This window comes from Pyrus communis, chromosome 12 (assembly GCF_963583255.1).
Source record: "Pyrus communis chromosome 12, drPyrComm1.1, whole genome shotgun sequence".
Taxonomy (NCBI): domain Eukaryota; kingdom Viridiplantae; phylum Streptophyta; class Magnoliopsida; order Rosales; family Rosaceae; genus Pyrus; species Pyrus communis.
In genome coordinates, this window is record NC_084814.1 from 7,094,496 (window position 1) to 7,118,598 (window position 24,103).

The 24,103-nt window shown below is 36.2% G+C and overlaps 1 pseudogene; it reads right to left on the reverse strand.

The window, feature by feature from the left end:
* Nucleotides 1-9,092: 9,092 nt before the first annotated feature.
* On the reverse strand, nt 9,093-12,040 carry LOC137711414 (probable lipid phosphate phosphatase beta; annotated as a pseudogene).
* Nucleotides 12,041-24,103: the final 12,063 nt, after the last annotated feature.

Consider the following 24,103-nt stretch of genomic DNA (forward strand, 5'->3'; position numbering starts at 1 on the left):
GAGAATTTGAGTTCGTTTAATATAAACGAAAATTGCGGGATGGTTTTAAATTCCTCATTTTTATACAGTGATTGTGATTAGAAATTCCAAAGACTTTCAATGGAATTTCTGACAATTGGGTTGCCAATTCTGTTGGTTTGACTTGAAATTGTAATATTTACTTAGCCACTGATGATTATGGCTTGAAATTCTGATATTTATTTGGTCGATAATGGCTACGATGGAATATATGATAATTGTTTTGAAAAAAAAAAAAAAGAATATGGCAAAAAATTTCTGATGTTTGGTATCACTAGTGATTGTGGCCAAAAATTTTGAGAAAGAATCAAGGTGACGGCTATGTGTAGCCAATGATGGTAAGTAGTTTTACCTATGATTGTGGTTCTTATGCTCGCATTTATCTAGCCAATGGTAGATATGGTTGGATAATCTTGTATTTATTTAGCCAACGAGGATTGCGGCTTGATGTTTGATATTTATTTTGTCAATGTCTATGGCTAGAATTTCTGATATTTATTCTACCAATTAATGTGGCTGGGAATTTGAGTATATGTGTGAAAATCATGATAATTAATTCGTTGAATTATTTATTTTGAGCTTGAATAAAATCGTAGATTGAGGTTATGATTTTATTCACTATAAATGGAACGGTTGGATTTGTTCTAAATCTCGAGGACGAGATTTATTTTAATGGGGGTCAAATGTGAGATTTATTTTAATGGGAGATTTATTTTCAACCAGGGACGAGATTTAGTTTTCCTTCAAAATTTATGGATAAGTGGAAATGAGGAAAATGTCCCTGGTTGGTTTAATGTAATTATACGAGGACGTCTTTTGTCCTCACATATTTTATCATATTTCTTGATATATTTGGATAGAGGACAATCCTACGGGTGTGTAGGCAAAAATCGTTCGTGAAACAGAGTTATAACGATGAAGTTATTAACGTTTAAAGTTAAGGACATTTTGGTAATTTTCCTTCTATATAGAAGGTTCCAGATTTTCTGGAGCAATGAGATGTGCCACGTGTGTGGCTGGGATGAAAGGAAAAGAAGAGAAAGGAGATAGATGGACGGATGTGATGGATAAGAAAGGAAAGAAAAGGGAGGGACATGGACCAATCAAGGAGGAAGGAAAGGAGGGAAATGAGAGAAGGAAAAGAAGAAGGGAAAAAAAATGGGAAAAACAGGTGTTCTTTCCGACCCGACCTGTGGCAAAACTCGACGCCATTCGTGACATTTCACTGCACATCACCACCATTCATCACTTGGGAAACAACTCCTTAGCCTTCCCTCTACCAATTCCACCCAAAAATTCATACGATTTGGCTTTGGAATCAAGGGAAATGCATTGGTGGGTGTGGGGGTTCCACGATAGCGATCCGTGAATTCTGAACATAACTCCCTCGATTATCACCACCAAAATACTTCCCTCCACCTTAGGAGCAAAGCCCAAGCAATGGTTGAGACGTTGGAGTTCGTTTTGAGAACAAATTGAAGCGTACCCAATTCTAGGGTTCCGGCGGTTCGTGGGCAATGTCAGGTGTTTTTCGACCGAATTGGACTTCAGCCCAGGTATGAAAGTTATTCCTCTCATTGAACTCTACTTGCCTGTAAAACTTGGTAATTTTTAGAGTTAAGAAAGGCAGAAATAAGAAAGAGATTATTGCCTGAGAGCTTGTCCAGTACCAGAAATGCATCTCATTCGCCCGCACGTGAGACTTCTAGTCGGAAAATTAGGTTTCTGTTTGCCGGAAACCGCCACCTGCGACAGCGTGTGGCCAGTGGGCTAACCCTGACTTTTCATGCAAATTTTGATATTTAAAATTCGTAATTGGTACCCATTTGAGGTGATTTGATTATGAAAGTTAATGTTGAACATTTCCATTTCTAGAATATTTTTGGAAATGGATAAATGAATGAATGGTGAACTACAAAAGGCTTGATCCCGCATCAAGGGTACGTAGGTAGTCTAATAGGGGTTAGATGCAGCCTTAAATAATTGAGATTAATCTTTTGTTGAAAATTTGTCTAAGAGAATGAATTGGGTGATTAATTTAAAATTTTAATCTTATGTTTTTGGTAAGTAAATTCTATTTATAGATTTTGTGAGTGTTTAAGAAACTTCAATAGAGAATTCTAATTAATAGTAGTTAGTTAAACAAGATTTTAATTTTGGCCTATCACCGAAATTTGTTTCCGAAATAAAATTTTCGAGTCGGGGTGTTACAGCTATACTACGATAATCTTGTACTCTTACAAGTATTTTTAAGTGATTTTAACCATATTTGTGCAGGTACTAAAAATCCTATCACATTTCCTTCCTCGCATTCAGTCTTCTTACTTCAACCATCCTTGGTATAGGAACTTAGAGGCCCTCTCCTTTGGGGCTTTTGGAGAATCCCTTCTTCCATTCAAATCCAAGAAGATGAGGAGCCAAGAAGCAAAGTTCATTCATCCATATCATGGAGCCAAGGAGCAAGGATGCAAAGGAATGAAGGCCCTCTCGTGGATGATTAACCTTTGCTAAGCAAAAAGGTGCTTCAAGGGTATAAAGTTTCTCAACTCTCTTTATGATTTGAGTTGAGTCTTGGTTCACCACCATTACTAGGCTTTGAATTTCATGTTTTGTTTTAGAGTGCATACAAGGATGCTTCCGCCATTGAATTGTTAAATGCATGTATTATGTTGCTCAATGAACTTAATTTATAAAAAAATTTCCTTCACAAATCACCATAACAATTTCAAGAGTCCTACATCGAAGAGGGACAATAATGGGGAACTCCCTCACAAGCAAAAAAATACCAGTCCTCCCCTTGGGAAGGGTTTGAACTAATGGCTATTATGCTTAAACCAATCCATTATATTATGAAACACTGATTACCTTAATGAGAATTACAAACACTATAGATGTAGCGCAAATTTGAATGAACCACATAAATCGTGTGTCTATTTTTTTAATCTTTTATTTCACTTTGTCGGCTCTCTTTGGTCCAACTTTTGGCATCAAAATAAGTAATTTACATTAGCTATTCTATCCCACAAATTAATGTCATGTTTCTCAATTTGATTGGCATGACCTATTTGCATTGCCTGAACAGAAGCAATCCATCAACCAGAAATCGGAGCTGATAATTACTTACTGAGAAAGGCACGTTGATCATGAACAGTTAATTGTGCGTTTGCTCGTAAAAGAGCTTCAAACCTTATCGTTAGACAGAAAACTACACAACCAATTAAATGCCAATACCCTTTTGTGAGAGCTAGGCTGGGTAAAAAATGAGAGATTTTTTAGTATGATCGGTACATCACGTGTCATTAAACAAATAATGAGATATGTATGCTAAAAAGTTAGTAACTTAAAAAATAAAATTTACCGCTATTTCTATTAAAACACATAATGTATTACTTGTGTTCCTGTCACAATTAAAAATTTCTCCTAAAAAAGAAAGGCCAAAAGGTAAAATCAAGGAGCTAAATACAAAATGTTTCTGTTGGTGGATTAAAGGACAAAAACTACAATGACTTTGTACTGTCTCCATCTCTACAGCTGCGTTCCAATATATGGATGAATCCCTCTCTCTCTCTGGGCCTCTCCCGCTCAAGGACCGACTGACAGACACTGGTCATACAGAAATTCATGTAAAAGAAATCTATCTGCTCTGATCCTGATCAGGTTTTTTTTTTTGAGCTCAGTGATCCTTTTTGTATCTTCTATAAAGAAAGAAACCAAAATTTGAGCTCATGAACATGTGGCCAAATCAGTTCAATGATAGCATGCATGCCAGGGCCTCCAAAATTACTTATTTCTGCAGAAAAATCAGATAGCCCTCACATGTTTGTTTACATACATCACTATATATATATGCGGACTATAAATAATATATATATATATATATATCTATGTATGTATGTATTATATAATATATACCAATATATGAATATATATATATATATGGACTACTTCAGCTTGTGAACTTTGAGAACATCATCATCGTTCATCATTTATATTCTACAGCAGAGAAGGTATTTTCTCAGCCAGATATTTGTATCCTAAGTTGGGTCGTTTTCAATTGAAGTTGACTATTCCACGTTTCAGAAGATGATCAGGATATCTGAGGAAGGTTGGTCCAAAGGTCCATGGTAGTAGATTAGATACATAGATCATAGAAGCACCCTATGGATCTGACACCCATAACACGGCCATGACAACCAACTATACGCTTAAATTTGGTTAATAATTTCAAAGCAGAGATAGAAATATTGAAGAAACTGATCAACTTACAAATTTGAACTGATCTAAATATTCAAAGAATGACAACGTAATTGATCAAACATTGATGAGGAGATTTTGTAAATAAGAAAAGTGATAATTTCAGCTGTTAAGATTTGTAAATCCATCATTTTGACCAATTTCTCAACCCAACAAATTAAATTAGATGGTGAAGAAATTTTGTCGTTACTTTAAATTTCATGGACAACAATTGTTGGTAGAAAAAACAAAAAAAAAAAAGAAAAGAGATTTTGGATCTCTCGTTTGGATTGTTGAACGACTTAAAACAATTAAAGTGAAATTATAAGAAAACCTTTGCAGTTACCATGACAGAGAGATTAAAAAAAAAAAGGAAGTTCTGTCATACAAACCCATATGATAAATGAACAATGCCTTCTATTCATCTAATGGTTCAGACAGGGCCTGTTTACCAAGAAAATAACAAATTCTAGGTTCAAATCTTACACTGAGTTTTCTTTAGAAAAAGGAAAACACTTTAGGCCTCTTTTGGTATAGAAAATTGGCTTAGAATGGATATCATAATATTTTCAAGTTATGTTGAATGAATAAAGGAAAAAATCGTGACTAACTTGAAGGTAAGAGATTGATTACTTAAAAAAAAAAAACTTATTCATTTCAATCATCTTTAAAATTGTACGATTAGGAAGAAGAAGTTTTTTTCATGTCTAATTCTTTTCTGATCCCCACAAAATGGAAAAATCATTCTTTAATGTCTGATTATCTATTGCAATCCAATCTTTTATGCCCAACGAGGCCTAGAGGTTAGGCAGACCTAATTATCATTTCTAAATCGAGAGTGGTGAGAATTACACAGCCTTCTTATTCATGGACATTGACAATGACCTCAGAAAAATTGCAGTTTCGACCATGATGGGGTTGATGACAGATAACCCACTAAAGTTTTCAAGTTCTATCAATGATACGACAAGCGATGGGTAAATTTGAAGCCAATAATGTTTGACTAAGTTATTCAATGTAAAAGTAACGGAGTAGGATTCTCTTCCTTTTTATTTGAATGATTACGGTTAAGCCACGTCAACATTTTATATTAATTTCTTATAAAAGGAAAAAAATAAAATAAAGAATGTAAGAAAAAATGATAAAAGGGGATGGAAAAATAAAGAGAGAGCACATCTTTCAACTTATTTCTCATCTTCCAATTTTCAGTGTCCACTTGAAGCTAATTCCTTCACATGCTTCATCCCCACAATGCAAGCTTCATCCTCACAATGCATCATTGATATCAATTAAGAAGATGCTCTTCCTCTTTGGACCACTTTTTTTCACAGAAAACTTTCGGTTAGTTTTTATTAGGAGTGGGCCTAAAAACTGAGAAATTGTGAAACCGAACCAAATCGAATGAAAAAGTTTATAAAAAATCAGGTTGACCAAAACTGTTCAAACTTGGACCAGAACCGAACCAAACTGATTTAAAATGGTTCCGGTTTCGGTTTCTAATTCTCAAGCGTGATAACCGCACCGGACCATCTATATTAATTTTTTTTAAATCTAATTCTTTAACCCTTGTTTTATTTAAATACTAAGCCCTAACTAAAAATCTATATAAAAAGTTTTCAAGCCCAAAAGCCAAACTCTTGGTGTAACATCCTACATCGCCTAGGGGAGTGGATCATCTATGCCTTATATGTATATTCCTATCTCTACCTAGCACGAGGCCTTTTGGGAGCTCACTGGCTTCGGGTTCCGTAGGAACTCTGAAGTTAATCGAGTGGCGCGCAAGAGCAATCCCATGATAGGTGACCCACTGGGAAGTTCTCATGTGAGTTCCCAAAAATAAAACCGTGAAGGCATGGTCGGGGCCCAAAGTGAACAATATCATGCTACGGTGGAGTCAAGGCCAAGCTGTGGTGGGGCCCAGGCCGAGATGTGACAATTTGGTATCAGAGCCAATCCCTGGCCAGAAGTGTGCCGACGAGAATGTCGGGCCCCTAAGGGGGGTGGATTGTAACATCCCACATCGCCCAGGGGAGTGGATCATATATGCCTTATATGTACATTCCCATCTCTACCTAGCACGAGACCTTTTGGGAGCTCATTGGCTTCGGGTTCCGTAGGAACTCCGAAGTTAAGCGAGTGGCACGCGAGAGCAATCCCATAATGGGTGATCCACTGGGAAGTTCTCATGTGAGTTCCCACAAACAAAACCGTGAGGGCGTGGTCGGGGCCCAAAACAGACAATATCGTGCTACTGTGGAGTCGAGCCCAGGATGAGGTAGGGGCCCAGGCCAGGATGTGACACTTGGTAATTACCTCACCTCATCCATTAAACTATAGCTGTCATTTCACATACCAATTTCCATCCCTCCCTCTCCTCTCTTCTTTTCCTCATTCATCTTTATGCATTATGTACACTATAATTTCATTTTGGTATGTACACTTTGGTCTTAATTTGAAGCTTTCTATCTTTTGATTTATATTTACTAGTAGATGCCCACGCACAAAATGTGTGTGAAATTTTTCATTTTTGTTTTTAAAATTGAAGGATAGAGGAAGAGAGAGATAGAACGTGGGAGAGGGGAGAGATACAGTGAAGTTTATTTTTATTTTTTTCATTTTTTGAAAATTAGAGATGATAAAATCGCATGTAGGTGAGACTTAAATAAAAAACAGCAAAGTTCTATTTTGTAAAGTTATGTTACTGTCCTTAACTTTTTTTTATTGTGATAGAAAATAAAAATGTATTTTCACCTCTTTTAGTTGACAAAGAGGGTTTCATTAATATGTAGTTCAGATATGTAAACTTTCAATCTTCCAGTCACAAATATTGTATATCTAGTAGTGGGAACTCAAATTTATTTGAATTTGTGGTTGATATATGTATTCGGTATTGGAAGTAGAAGATTGAAAAATTATATATATATATAATTTTGGTTAGAACCATAAATCTGCATAAACTGAACCGGAACTGGTGTAAATCAAACCGTACGATTTTAGTAATAAATTTAAGTGAAACTGCATCGCACCGAACCGTTGATTTTTTCATTTTCAATTTCGATTTGAGAGTGGAACAAGGCCGAACTGGATCGTGTCAACCCCTAGTTTTTATCACAAATTATAAAATTACAAAAGAAAAGAAAAAAAAGAAAGCCGTTGTGTTTGGATTCAAACAACAATCATGGAAAAGGAAACACGAAATGAACACATGCAGCAAGTGACCCACAAACTGAAAAGATCCAACCACATTTCCACTTTGTACACAGAACAATCTGATGATCTCTTAGGAAAAAGCCCTTGATTTCAATGATTAATATCAAATGCTAGGACCCACCCCCCCCCCCCCCCCCCCCCCCCCCCCCCCCCCCCTCCTCCTCTCAAGTGGTGCCCAAAATCAGTTCAATCAACTAGGCATTTAGGACAAGGGGCCCTCCAACTCTAGGGAGGGACGTAAAACAAAAGCATAGGACAATCATCAATTGAATGCCATCTTCAACAAGCATCTGCTCTTTTACAACACTAAGGAAGTAGACCAACAAAAAAGGGTTTTGTGCCCCTTCAAATACGACATCCTTCCAAATCAACAAAAATTGGTGGAGTATTCAAACACTTGTTGTACAGATGTTTTCCACCATTTCCATGCTGATGCATACAGCTGCAATTATTCATTCACCAAGGTATGACAATAATAATCGACAAATACTTGGTGGTCTTAGACATAAAGAGTCACTTCTCAATCTTCTCTCTACTGACAATCACTGTTTAACACTCAATTTTCTTTTTGTACTTATAACAAGCTATATCTTAAGTATAAAACTATAGTTTACAGGTAATAGAGATTCAGGGAGCCAAGTAGTATTCATATTGTCAGTAGTATTGATAATACAATTGCAATGATGGAATCACCAATTATGACATAATAGTTAAAAAAATACTTGGCTCTAGACGCAAAGAGGAACTTCTCCAAACGGACAAATCATCACTCAGATTAAGTGTTGGAACTTTTTTATTTTTTTATTTTTTTACTTATAACGAGTTATGCATGAAGCTATGACTTTCATGTAATATGGATTGAGGAATGAGTCTTTACGAGTAAGAACCCAAACAGTGTTAATAGTATTCAACACCTATTTCTCAAGTTTCTATGTCTTGCTCAAAGAAACGAATAGCAGTCAGCCAATCAATCGAACCGTTGATCGAAAACCACAACCATCACCATTGTCTCACCATCATCGTCACCACCACCACCATCTTTGACACCACCACCTCTCACCCCCATTGTCGCCACTACCATATTCTTCATCGTCATCACCCTTGCCACCATGGCCACCTCCATCTCCGCCATCTCACCATGACCACCACCACTACCACCTACACCTCCACCACCACCACCACCACCACAACCACCATCACCCCTACCACCATGACCTTCGCCACCTCCCACCACCATCACCACATTCTCCACCCCATTACCCTCACCATGGCCGCCATCATCCCCACCTCACAACCACCATTTTCACAACTATTGTTAATTAGCACCACCTATATCCCACCACTACTAACACCTCTATTGTCATCACTACTCCAACCACTGTTGCTACCAACACCACACACACACACACACACACACACACACACATATATATATATATATTACATTTGGTACCAAACGCGTTTTTCTTGGCAAAAATCATTCTCAAATAAACTACCTGATGCATTCTCAAATCCTAAAAATGCTAAATCCAATTTTTTATTTTCGTTTTACAAAACAATTCTTCAAAAATCGTTTGTAAAACGTTCCTAGACGGATCCAAATGTTTTGTAAATGATTGAGCAAACTATTATTTTTCCTTGGACCATACTTTTTTATAAAGAGACTCTGAATTCCAATGTAGTTGCATCACAAAAATATACAGATCTTAGTACATTTGGAGAAACACACTACTCAATAAATCAAGTGAAAGAATAAATGGGAGCTAGTGGAGCATGGAAGGTACCACTGAAGAAGCACAGAATTTTCCAGCATCTCTTTCACCAGCTGAATTCAATAAAATTCTCATTAAATCTGGATGCTACTTCCCCTTGAGAGTTTCTCTATACTTCGCAAGGATATCTTTACTTTCATCTGCTTCCCATAATCAAAACGATGTTATATGGAAGAACAATCTAGCCATGCAGCATAGAAAATAATCAGTTCCATATTCAACAGGGGTCATCAGAAATGAAAAGAAGTATCCCAGACCTTGAGAAAGTTATTTTCACCACGTGTTCGACCCAGAACCACCGTTAGAGAAAAGAGACTTTCCGACAGCGGCAGGTTGCTCCAGTCAGGAACCATCCTTCAATTTACAGTCGGAAGCTATCCTCCAGTCAGAAGTCATCTCCATCAGACATTGGATGATAAAGACCCTACTTTAAATATAACATGTAAAGTCCTAACGTTGTGGAACAAATACTCATTTTCAGCCAGAGAAAGAGAGATAACTCATTGGCACCTGGTACGACCGTACAAATCAGTATAAAGCATGCCCACTACTACAAAACACTTGGCAAGACTGATGCAGTTCAAAGATGGAATACCAGCTGGTAGTAGTATGAAACTAAATTTGTTTGGTGATCTAAATAACAACTGTTTAAGCGACTGTTTAAGCATAAGAAAACCACATTTTGTAATTGCCTTTTGCAAGTTTTGCAGTCCAATCACTACGACCTGAACATTCCTACGTACTTTTTTCCACCTTTAAATGTTTACCTTTCACATCCTATGGACTGGGCAACTGCTGTCCAGAATTCCTAAATCATTTTTTCCACTATATCACATTATGAATCGGCTACAGACGCTAATTTTCCCCTCATTCCATCAATTCATATTTATCAAGTATTCCATTCATAATCATTAAGTATTAGCTCTCGATCTTTATTGAACAGAGGCTGTTTATAGCTCTTCAGATTAATGCTTGTCCAACAACAAAGACAGAACTCCAAATCCACCAACTTGCTCTTGTTCTAGTGGTATTTCTCTTCCCAAATGTTGGAAGGTCACAAGTTCCATTTCCCCCCTCCCCCATTGATCAAAATACAATTAAAATTTTGAAATCGTTTGATGACCATTCCGTTTCCACTTTTTTGAAAACTAAAAACTGAAACCTTATTTGGTAACTACGCTTAGTTTTAAAAATAAAAAATAACTGAAAACCAAAAGTTGAGTTTTCAGTTTCATTTTTTATGAAAGCTGAAAACTAATAGTAACAATGGACCTATGCTAGATAATTAAAAGACCATTAACCGTGAAATTCTTTATTGACCTAAATTACACTTTCCTATTTATATTATTTCTAAAGCACATTGAAGAGTATATTGGAGAAATGAATAAGGCAGTACACTATAGAAGTAGAAATGCTACATGATTTTATGTTAGTGAAGAAATTGAACTGGAGCAGCAGCTTGATAAATTTTGAAGCAATAATAGGATCTTGTTTTATTGCTGCTCAACCACGTGCGCCATATATCGAACTAGGATTGTACATGATTTTGTAGGTGAAGACACTAAAATTGAATCTATTCAAGTTTTTTCATTACAATTTCAATATTGTCTATTATCGATGCACATGGTACCGTGCCAATTCCAATGCCGTCGATACCAATGCCACCAAGCACCCCTACCCTCATACCACCATACTTGCAACTATCACCATTGTCAAGCACCCTAATTCTGTCCTTCCCACTAGTATTACCATTGCCCTCAAAATCACGCAGGAAGCCAACAAGCCATCACCCTCCCCGCCCTGATCATCATTAAGCAAACTGGACTTGTGATGAGATTGCCTCAAATAGCTATTAACCAAATTTTTGCTTAATTCCTAGTCTTATATCGTTATAAGTTTCCGCATTCGTAACGTTAGTGGTAATAATTCAACATTCGATTCCCCGATCATCGACACTGCCACAATTTTGGTCACTCCTAATAACACATTTCACTAAAATTCTCTGTGATTGTACCCAACATTGTTAACTTGTACCTCCAAAATTATAGTATGATCAACTCAGAAATCAATGCATAAACGATAATTAGCAGTTCAATTTTCAGTGCTAAGCAATTCATACCTTAGAACCTCAGCAAGGAAACGAAACCAGAGCCTCAAGCACGCCCAAACACGCCCCGGTGAAAACGTCGTTGACGAAATGCCTACCCAGCAAACCCTAGAGACGGAGGTGCCGACGGCCCAGGCCCAAGCAACCGAGATCAAAATCCTCACGGCATTGACCTCGTCCGCGCCGATCCAACGATCAACGAAGGGAGACGCTGACCGTAGGTTGGCGAGGGTATCGGTGAGGGCGGCGGCGGAGAGGTGCAAGACGGAGGCGACGAAGCAAACCCGAGAGGAGTGTCCGCTGGGGAAGGAGAAGTGGTCTACCGAAACGGCGACGCTCATCTTCTTGTTGTAGAGAGGGCGGGAGCGGCGAAAGAGGAGTTTGATTAGGCCGACGTCGGCGAGGTCCAGAAGGAGGCCGAAGATGAGTGGGGAGAGGAGTGGGCGGAGGATTTGGGTTGGGCTTGGGTCTGGGATCGGGGCAAGGAGGAGGGAGAGGGAGAGAGGGAAGAAGAAGCGGAAGTCGGCGGAGAGTTCGAGGAGGAGGAGGAGGGAGTGGGGGAGGAAGGGTTTGGCGAGGACGTGGAGATGTTGGGAGACGGTCGTATCTAGAGCTACTAAGCTGCCGAGCATTGGTGGCTGTGGAGGTGGCGCTGCGGTCGTGGTGGTGCTGCCTCCATGGTTGAATGTCAGTGTGTGTGTGTGTGTGTGTGTGTGTGTGTGTGAGATGGTTAGGCCGTTGGGTTGGACAGTTGGGATTTGGGAACCAACCAAAGAGGTAGTTAAGGAATATTTGGACTGGACTAGAATCTAGTGAATTTTAGTTTGGAGGCCCAAATACAGATTGAAGGAAGTTTCTTTTCTCAATTCATGGCCCAAAAAGGGATTCAAATTACTCTTCGGATGACTTGATATTGTTGTTTTTTCTGTTTATTTTTTTTTTTTATTTTTTTTTTTTTTGACAAACGATATTATGGACATTAAAGAGATGAGGGAGTGGGCTAATTACCTTGCTCAATTGCTACGAGTCTTGAACGACAAGGATAGAGCCAATAATTTTTCACTGAGTGAGCTAAAGATTTAAATCTTTATAAACAAAAAACCTTAATATTATATTTTATATCATTAAATAAATACATGTAATTCAAACAAAGTCAAACTTGTATCAAATATGTACAAGATGCAATGAGAATAAAGGTGTAAGAACTAAGAAAAAGAGATGGTTTATAAATTGAAATATACTACTGTATAATTGAACTTAGACAATTAGACTTATTGGCCAAGTATTGTTGAAATACCGATGCCTTTTGTGAAAAAATCCTGACGTATTGCGCATGTGGTATTAGCAAATTAGGGCCAATATTGATTTTGTTAAAAGTGGGGCCTTGACCCGTCTTGCCACATAGTGGACCACATTCGAAAATCAATGAAATAACATATAAACTTTTATTTTTTCAGCGACTGCTACCCCTACACCTGGGCTTTAGCCCATGGCGGCCTTTAACCTGGCTTCTCGCCCTTGTTGGCAATCTTGGCAAATGCGGAGAAGAAGCGGACAAAAAAAATGCCAATTGGGAAAGTCCCATGTGGGTTCTTGCCCAACAACATGGGAAGGTCTATGGGCCCGCACGTTATTTAAATCTCAACCGTTCACTCGGACAGACAAAGCTATTGTGTAGAGAGTAGAGTTGCTTGGCTCATGGCTAATCGCTAGTAAGTTGGGATCAGTAATCCAGGCAATATCAAATACTGTAATAAGAAATTCATACAGGAAATATGTTGTTTTTGCATCGTGAAGAAGAAACCAATTTAAATAATGTGTTGTTTAAGATATTAATTATTGAGCTTTAACCATGTGCAATGCCTCTTAATTCTTGATTTAAATAAATAAACCCATGCTATGATATGCTACTGCTACGGCTATGGTCTTTCTCATTGGACTTGAATCCTTAAAAACAATTATAGCTGGATGGAATAACTTTATGACCAATTCCTGTTTGATTTTACTTAATATCCGTCACTTTTAAGACCGCCACTAATGAATAGTTACGTAGTAGTGTTACCCTCATTAAGGTTTTGATTTTACTAGTAATTATATAACCAAAGTTTGTGCACTTTATGTACATTATTGTTCATATTTTTACCAATTACTAGCTCTCAATTTCGTGCTACTACTTCTGTTCCTAATATGGAAAAAGATCTCAAGTTCAAATAATCCTTCTCTCAAACGCTTAAACCTAAACCTAGAGCCCTCCCACTTCTGGTAGAGTACGTCGTATTTTATTTCATTTTTTTTTATAAATGGAAGATGTTACAAATTCAAATCTCTCCACTATTAAACAAAAATTGAAAACCTAAACTGAGAAAACAAGCATTAATCCTTTTGGAGTTTGCTCTCATGCACTCCAACATATATTTGAGTGCAAATAACATTGTCATATATTTAAATTGTTATGTCGAAAATTCCATCTCATAAATAAAAACGAAAAACCCTAGTTTGGAAGGAGTGCTGTAAGAGGTGCTTGGGGAGCGAAAATAACACTCCTCAAAACTCTTTTCTTTCTAAACATAGTGATATTGGGGGAGTTGGAATTCAAACACAAGACTTCGGGTGCATGAATAAACGCTCCTAACCAGTTGAGCTATAAACTCATCACAACACTCTAAACCTAGAAGTTAAAACTAGTGAAAGAATACTACAATTAAACTCGAAGGCCAAGTCCTGGTCCTATTCTGCAGACAACGATCGAGATTGCAAAGCTGAGGCCATTTTCAAGGCTCACGGGCTAGTAAGTTTTTGTCTGGAGTTTTTATTTTTCGAACCAGAAAACGCCAACAAATTGAATCTTTGACATCGGAGGACCACCACATTCTGGGTCCAACTTCTGCCGTCCTTAAATTATATACCAACAATGTTATATTTATATATGATCATCCATCCAATTAGGCGTGTTGTCAATGGGGCAGTCGAAGCCAAATGTTATATTTGTTTGGATTCAATAATGATCCGAGAATCACTCTCCAACTGACTGAGGACTTGTGATCTTGAATCATCATGATCATGACCTTTCCCCACCCACTTTGCATCTCCTAATTTTTCTCATTTTGTAATTTGCACTACGACTAATATAAAACATAACATATAATGATTGAAGCCACTTCGTATTACGGTTTAATATATTCTTTTTCACTTGTAAGTAGAGGTCTTAGGTTCGATTCTCGTCACTGGGGAATTTGAACCACATTATGGGCTGGTTTGGTATTGCTGTGCTTTGAAAAAAAAATTGTTTCTGCTGCGCTGTGAGAATAAGCAGTTGTAAAGTAAAGCAGCAGAGTATTTGGTAAACTTTTTTGTAAAAGTACTTTTGAAAAAAAAAAAAAAAAAAGCAGTATTATATTGTTTGATAAACTTTTATGTAAAACAGATGTGAAAAAAAAAAACTGGTTTTTCGAAGCTAGTTTTGCAGCTTTGTGTTTTTAGCTTTTTTTATAGCCATTTTTTTTTTCATAATCACCTCAATACCAAACTAGGGCTATAACTAGTCCATTGTGAGGCTTAGGGCTGATTTGGTATTACTATGCTTTGAATAAAACTGTTTCTGCTGTGCTGTGAGAATAAACAGCTGTGAAATAAAGCAACAGAGTGTTTGGTAAACTTTTGTGTAAAAGTGCTTTTGAAAAAAAAAACAGTATTATAGTGTTTGGTAAATTTTTATGTAAAACAGATGTGAAAAAAAGTCGGTTTTTCAAAGCTGGGTTTTGCAACTTCTTGTTTTTGGCTTTTTTTATCCAAAACTGTGAAAAAAAACTAAAGCTGAATGTTTACCAAACACAAAAACAGCTCCCAGCTTTTTTTTATACCACTTTTTTCAGAATCACCTCAGTACCAAACCAGACCTTAGCCACTCCTCCACCCTCTTAATGTAGATAATATCATTTGTATAAAAAAATATATACATATATATAATAATGATTGAAAAGATCAAAAGATTGTGAATGCATGGGATGAGTCATATGCTACGACTGTATTGTTATCGATTTGGATATTATTAAGCATTTAGAAGGATCCATTTGTTCACAATCAGGGCTACATTTGTTGAAAGAATCACAAAAATAATACGTGAAATGTGTTTTGAAATTAGACTATTTAAATGATTAACCATAACAAAAAGTTGCTAAATTCATAATTATATTTGCACTTTCATTTCAACTTTATATCACGAGTAACTTTTATTTTTTTTATTTATTTATTTATCATTTTAAACAACTAAAAGACTTTGGGTTCGAATGATTAATTGTAGGAAAGAGTACTGATTGAATACCTAAAATATAAACAGTTGCACTATGAGGTAGCCTTAGGAATGATGTTCAAAGCTTAAGAAAGTGATGGACATACTTATGACATAGAAAGCTTGTCCAACATGATACCTTGAATTTGTAATTATTGTTTAAATTGAGTCCCAAATAAATAAATAAATATAAAGAGATAAGATGATGCCATGCGCCGCAGATTAGTCGTGGTATTTGATAATTGCTGATGAGTGACAAACCAAACCAGTTACTAAATGAATTAGTTTGATTGGGTTAAGCTAAATAGTACGTATTAATCTGAGACTAACACCAATCTAATGTCGTGATATTATATTAGTTGGATTACTGTGCGGTTTGAAATTGAACAAAACCGAACCTCGCCGACCCTGAAATATAATAAATCCAGAATCCATGCATATGAAAATCTTGCGTATTTGAAAATGAACCCTAAATCATTTATCATGAGCATATATCTGATTTTAATATATCAAGGATATAAGAGTAGAAATTAGTCATATATAGGAGACAACAGAATGGGATCAAGATCCTTTCCGGATTCTCTTTGTGAGGACTCTAAGGATTCTCACATCCATCTATTTATGGTACATCGTGGAATCAGCTTTCGTTAAGTACTATTTGTATTTAATGTTCAATAAAAATTCAAAATAATTTTTGACCATACGATGTACGATTAATAGATAGAATATAAAAGTCCTCCTTAGAATCCTCACAAAGAATCCAGATGGGATCGAAATTCAACAGAATAGGCTACATGGGAACTACATTCTTAAACATCGCCAACCAAACACATGGAAATGGCAACCCACAAAGCTATCACCAAAACGAAAATTTTATGGTGCTTTGGAGTATACTTTGAAATTTTAAATCATTAGATCTTGATTATTATATCTTTAATCAAGATTTAAAAGCATCTCTACCAAGAGAAGGAACATACCTTGAAATAAGAATTTTTCATTTTTTTCTTGGGCCGGAGAGCTCTTCAATGGCGCATGCAAATTGTCCATATTCGTCGAAATATGTAAATAAAATGTATATTTACATTTTTTGTTTTACATTTTTAGGAGGTGAATTCTGGCCTTGAAAGAGAGAAAATAAATGAAATTCTAATTTATTTCTTCCAATTAAAAAAGAACTCATATTTAGTAAAATGTAAATACAATTTTTATATCTTAAATGTAAAATGTAAAAAGAACTCATTTTTGGAAATGTAGGAATATCGCGGTCTTTGAGAAGACTATAGTGGAGCCTGGCACAGTATTGGATCTTTTGTATCGTCAATGGAGTGAGCTTGAGGGAGAAGGTGGGAGGGGAGGAGTAGAGACACGCTAGTGGGCAGCAGTGTGGGGTAGGGGGGATGTTCCAGGAGAGATGGGTGAAGCCTCCATTTCAAACTATTAGGGTTAATTGTGATGGGGCTTGGTGTTCTCACATGGGGATGGGTGCATTTGGGTGGGTGGCTAGAGACTTTGTAGGGATTTTCCGGCGGGGTGGGGGGGGCGGAGGTGTGGGGGGTATCTTGTGTGGGTCTAGTTTGATGGTTGAAGTGGAAGCGGTGAGGGGGGCGTTGGTGGCTTGTACAGAGAGAGGTTATGGGAGGGTTCAGATTGAAACTGACTCGAAAATGCTTGTGGAGATGTTAAATGGTCTTCTACTGCCGGAGGCTAGCATTGAAGGCTTATTATGGGACATTGAGCATAGCAAACGGCAATTGGGTTATGTGGAATTTCTTCATGCTTCTCGGCTCTGTAATGTGACTGCGCATTTGGTGGCGAAGTATGTCACGCGTATGGGGGGGGTTCTCACTTATGAGATTTTTTTAAGCCGGAGTGGTTATTTAATACCCTAGCTATTGATGTAAACATTTATGTCCGTATCTAATAATATTCTTCTTTGGAAAAGAAAAGAAAAAAAAAAAAAAAAAAAGAGGGGTAAAATGTAAATACAACTTTCATATCCTAAATTTACATTTCTTTATTATAAATTTTTAAATAATTCAAAACTTGAAATATAAATTCTGGAGCATCATTAAAAATTTGCTACAAAAATATAAGGTCCCATTCCCTAGCTGCACGTTGACGTCAGATTTAAATGATGAAGGTGTATAAGAATTTGTGCATGTATTAAAGAAAGCATAGGGAGAGATTGAGGAGGAGAGTTGAATTCTTTACCCATCATCTGAACTCAAACCAACGTAGCATTAATGTTTCCATTCCAAACCATATGATGATGGAGATCAAGCAGAGATTAAAATATTTATGTGAGTCTTTTTAATTCTTAAAAAAAGTAGATTATCATAACGAAAACAACAACTAATTCCTTTTAAAAAATGATTAAAAGATATGCCATTAAACACCACGGCCCGGCCCCTTAATTATGGAGAGAGAGAAGAAAATACAAACGTCTTTGTTTTTCCTTCCTTTTCTTTTATTCCCGTCATTGTTTTCTTTATTTTCTTTTCTGTACAAGCTCTCTATCTTGCATGCTCACTGTCAACTACCTCACTACCTTGCTTAGTTATAACTTAGTTACCTTGCATTTAAATAAGGTCTAATTGGATTATTAGTTCTCGTTGTCATAAGGTAGTTGGAAGATAGCGTTTATACTATAAAAAAAAAATTAGGATTTAAGCCCATGTTGTGAATGTTAGGATTTAGACTCAAAATTTAAAATTTCGTCAACTCTGTTAATTATTAGCACATGAGGCTCACATGTGAAGCTAAAACGGAACTCTATGTTAATTGTTAGCACATGAGACTTTACCTATGAGGCTAGAAGAAATGATTCATCGAAATAATGAGTCATCATTGATATCGACACATCTGAGATCACCAAATGTTCGGGAGTTCCTCTATTCAATCATTTTCCTTCTTCTTGTTATCTTTTTTAGCCTCACACATAAGCCATGTGCTAACAACTAACGGAGAAATTGACAAAATTTTCAATTTTGAGCCTAAATCCTATCAGACTTCATCACAGGGCTTAAATCCTAATTTTTTTATCCACGTAGGCTATCTTCCAATTACCATATCACCGCGATGACTATTAATCCAATTAAGCCTATAAATAATAACACTCAACCATACTATATATGTGCAATTCATATAAATAGACAACTTAACCAAGACAATGTGTATGTCTCCGTGCACTTGAGTTTGAATCTCTTTTTTCATAAAATAGAGTAACTTTGACGCAACATTATAAATTAAACAGAAAAATCGAAATAAAATCCTAAGCCAAAATCCATTAGCAATCTGGAATCCAATAGAGTTTGAAAAATCAAAGCTCAAGTTTATTGATTGAATAATAATTATAAGATAGCAAACCCTAGCTCCTTTAAGAGGTATCTCAACCCTAGACTTGCTTGGAAACCTAAAACTAAAAAATATGGTGAAATCTTAGAATTCTACTTTTGATAATAAACGAAGGAATTCAGTTAAAATTCCAACTAGTCACAACATCGTAGAAGTTAATCATGATAGTGACACTGTTTTCTTTTAGAACGACTAGTCATGACCCAAATCAGACATTAGTGTCCAAATCAGCAAGTTGTTCTACATCCAATATGGTGGTGTAAAAATAAAAAACAATATATGTACATAATTTGAAAGATAGGAGAAGAGTAAAGTTGAAATTTTGGACCCATTACAGGGTGATTCAGTGATTGAGACGAATTTCAGGCCCATATTCCACTCAACATGTCTTGAGTTTAATTTCTAACGCTAGTAAATCGCACAATGGTAACCAAGGAGAAGCTGAAATGTCTCTGTAGGTCTATCCGGCCTTCGAAATGATGGACTGCCGTGGCAAAGAAAAGCATAAATTTTCGAGGTCCAAACCAAGTATAGCACGCTTTGCGTAACGCAGTTCCCAGCAAGCGTGAGAGCAAAGGCTGTCAAAACTCCACCAGCCACTACAAACGTGGTTGCTGCTTTTTGGACTCCCTAAACCCTAATACAAAATGCAATGCACTTCTTTTTAACTAAACCCCCATACAGAATCTCATAATTACCACATTAACACTCTTTTAATTTGAATTAATTTGAATTTTGCCCATTTTTTCTCAAGGTTTGAGGTTTGGACCATTTTTGGTGTTTGGTAAGCCATAGTTTAATCATGTTTTTGTTGATTACGTTTTGATTATCTCGGTAAAATTGTCCCCTTGTGTAACTACAGAGAATGCGTTGTCCCAGTGAGCATCAAACTTTGTGCTAATTAAACCCACTTAATTAGTGCCTAATTAAGTTTAGCTGGCTGTAGTACAAAAAGGATAAAACTAGTAGTAGAGTGCTTGTCGTTTTACTAGCTTTTTATTTGGCCAGATTGTCGTTTTACTAGCATAGTTTGAATTTCAGAGCATTTTTTAGATGTCATGCACTCTCAGTCTGCCAGTTTCTATTCTTCTATTCTATTCCTACTTCAAACTCCTATAAAAGATTCCTTCTCATTCTATTCCCTTAATATTTACTTTCTATAATATTTATTATTATTATTATTATTATTATTATTATTATTATGGAATTTAGAAAAAATAAAATATAAAAACCCATATGCAAATATTAATGTTGAATAAAAATGTTATCAGCACTTGGCACTATACGATTCTGACCATTTAAAGTCTATGTTCAATTATTTGCAAAAACAAAAGTATGAAATGATTGTTGTAGGGAAAATAATTTGAGAGAGAATGAAAGAATTTTATTAGAGAATTTCATGGTATGTTATAATGTGAGGCATAGCCACATTTAAATAATGGTGTGGCTATCCTAGAAAATTACAAAAATACCCCTAATTCTATAGGGAGAATCAATTGCATAATCAATTGAGGAATGAATGGCCTAGCGGCTACAGCAATCAAATGAGGAATGAATGACCTATTCATTTGTGGAATCAATGGTCTATTCATACCAATTAGTGGACGGTCATAAATGTCTTGCAACACTTCCCCTTAGATGTTCATGACTTTAGGCATGACTTAAGTGACATATAACCGTTATTGTCTGGTCGGAAGACCAGAATTGGTACCTTATTAAAAACCTATCTAAGTAAAAATCAATGGGATAAAAACTTAGCAAAGGAAAAAAAGAGTCTTCGGGATGCCTTCCCATTAGCACATGATTGGGTGTTTCCCTGAACATTAGCATCGACAAGATGCCTTGTGCTAGCTCTGAAAGCCTGCGTATCCTAGTGCCTCTAACGTGCTTCAAAAATGGGCTCTTAGGTAGAGATTTGTTAAATAGGTCAGCATGGTTATTCTGGGAACCAATATAACGCCCCTCAATTTTCTTTTCTTGCAACTGTTTGTGTGAGAAGAAGAACTTGGATGCTATGTGTTTGGTGGTATCACCCTTGATAAAACCTAACTTTAACTGGTTGATACATGCAGTGTTGCCCTCATAGATGATTGGTATGTGATCGGTAGCAGAGGTTAACTTACATGTGCTTCAAAATGCTACATCATAGCTCATAGTCAACTACACTCCCGGGTAGCTTCATAAAAGTCTATGAGTTCAACATGGTTAGTCGATGTAGCAAGCAAAGTCTGTTTTGTAGATATCTAGGATATAACAGTGTTTCCGTCAGTAAAGACATAGCATGTCTAGGAAAGTGCCTTGTGCGGGTCTGATAGGTGCTTAATTAACATTGGCAAACCCAACATGCAGTGCATCAGACTTATGAGATGTGTAGGTATATAATAGGCTCATATCCGTAGTAACTTTAAGGTATCAAAATACGTCTTTGATGCCATACCAGTGGCAACGTGTTGGCGCGAAACTGTAATTGCCAGGAGATTCATAGCACATGAGATGTCTGGTTTAGTATATTGGGCTAAATATAATAAAGCTCCAATAACACTAAGATAAAGGAATTCTGGTCCCAGGATCTCATATTCATCTTCCTTATGATGAAAAAAAAAAATTTCTTAGGATCTAAAGATCAAACGACCATAGGAGTACTAGATGACTTTTCTTCTAGGACGTTAAATCGATGCAACACTTTTGAGTGTAGTTCGATTGGTGGAGTAAGATCCCTTTTTCACAGTGCTTGATCTACAGGCTGATACAATACATAGTTTTACTAAGATTCTTAATCTCAAATTCCTTCTTCAGGTGTGTAGCAATCATTTAGATCTCTTCAGTTTCATGTCATCGACATATATTGCAGTTATCGTAAAACCAGAATTGGTGGTCTTAATGAACATATGCCCACAATTATTTACATATCACCACTGGTCAAGTGCTTGCTTAGGCGTTTGTACCACATTCATCTGGATTATTTCAAACCATATAGCGAACATTTCAACCTAATGGAAAGTGTATTCCATGGTCGGGAACGCATTGATTCGGGTGTTACTAGTCCTACAGGGACTTTCAGATAAATCTCTATACTTAGATCCCATATAGATACGCGGTGATTACGTTCATAAGCTGCATACTCAGTTTTTCAGAAACTACTAAACTGATTAAGTAGCGGAACATAATAACGTCCATCATGGGAGAGTATGTCTTCTCGTAATCAATCCCAAGGCGTTGTGAAAAACATTGCGCCAAAAGTGGGCCTTATATCTAGGGGTGGTTTGGTATGGGATCGCAAACGGAAAATGGGATCCCAAATCCCAAACTGAAAATGTTCGGGACGAAAATTTAAAGACTAATCCATAACCAAAATTTCGGTATTCCCAATTTTCGGGATTCATGAAATATTTTCTATATTTCGGGATGGTTAGGTATTCCCAAATTTCATACAAATTGAAATACCTATCATTCATACCAAGTCAAATTAACATGCAAGCAAAATAAAATAAGTAACAAACCCAAAAGCAAAAAAATAAGTTACAAACCTAATATGTTCAAAAACTAATAATACAATTTTTTTGATTTCATGTTGAAGAAATAGACACATTTGGTTAAGAAATAGCAGTGCAAGGTGAGTGTGTGTGGGAGGTTCATATCGGCAGATGTGATGATAAAGGGCTATGGTTAATGCATGTAGACCACACTAATTATATTGCTACTAGTAGTTAGCAAAATTCAAATGTATAATAATATATATATATAATATTTATTTTCGGTTCGGTATGGGTTACCAAAAAATTGAGGAGACAATACTGATTCCCGTATCAAAATTTCGGAATCGGTTCGGATATCATCCTGAAAATTTCGGGAATTTTGGTTTGGGATAGGGATTATCTTTTTGTTCGGGATTTTCGGGAATTTTTTCCAACACTACTTATATCGTACGACCTTATTATTCTCATTACCCTCCTTATGAATACCCATTTGAAACCTAGGGGTTTTACGTCTTAGGGTGTTGGAATGACTGATTTGAACATGTGACGATTCAATAAGGTGTTGATTAGGTGTTGTAGAGAAAAATAATTTGAGAGAGAATGAGATAATTCTATTAGAAACATGGTGTGTTACAATGTAAGGCATATCCAACTTTATATAGTGGTGTGGCGATCTTGATAAATTATAAAAAATACCCCTAATTCAATAGGGGAATCAATTGCCTAATCAATTTAGAAATGAATGGTCTAAACGGTTACAACAATTAATTGTGGAATTAACGAGCTATTCAGTTGAGGAATCAATGACCTATTCTATTCATCATCAATTGGTGGACGGACAAAAATATCTTTCACCAATAAACATTTTTTATTTTTTACTTCATGATGATCCATTTTTTTTGGGTAAAACTATGAAAGAGAAAACTCAAGGGAGGGAGAAATGTTTTAAAATTTTGTGCAAACAATAAGATACTTAGAAACATACTTGAGTTTTTTTACTAAATGATCTCATTTTACCATTTTAACTCTCTGTTGCTGAAATATCAGTGTTTAGTATGTCGTCAACATATCATCATTATATCGTCAATAATTAATTGATATGTAGTCGATATTTGATTTTGAACAGTTAAGCAATTGAGATTTAATTTATACTTTTACAACAGATTGTTAATTCACTCGTAACAACTTAGTATCAAACTTACTAAAGCATACATATCATGCTAGCTACCATCCATGTGAGTTGAACTTAAGTCGTTTCCTAACTAAATACTAGGTGTTGCTAGACTAACTCATCATGTGGAAGGAGAAATGAAATAGGTACTGTGGAGCCAAAAATAATCACAAGGTGACACGTGGATTTTTGGATAAAAAATGATAAAATTACCCTTGAGGAACACCGGGATTTCTACGAGCGAGCAGCGAGCAATCATCCCTCAACCAAGTCAAAAGTGCTCAAAATAGGTAACAATTCAAAACCTATTTCATCTATCCTCATCAAATCCTTTCCACAAGGTAACTCCCAAAATCTTTCCCCTTTTATTATATTAATTAGCTAATCAATTAGGCAATTATTCTATTAATTGGCTAATTAATTAGTTAATTATTTAATTATTCCCAATTGAACACAAATCAAGAACCTAGCCCA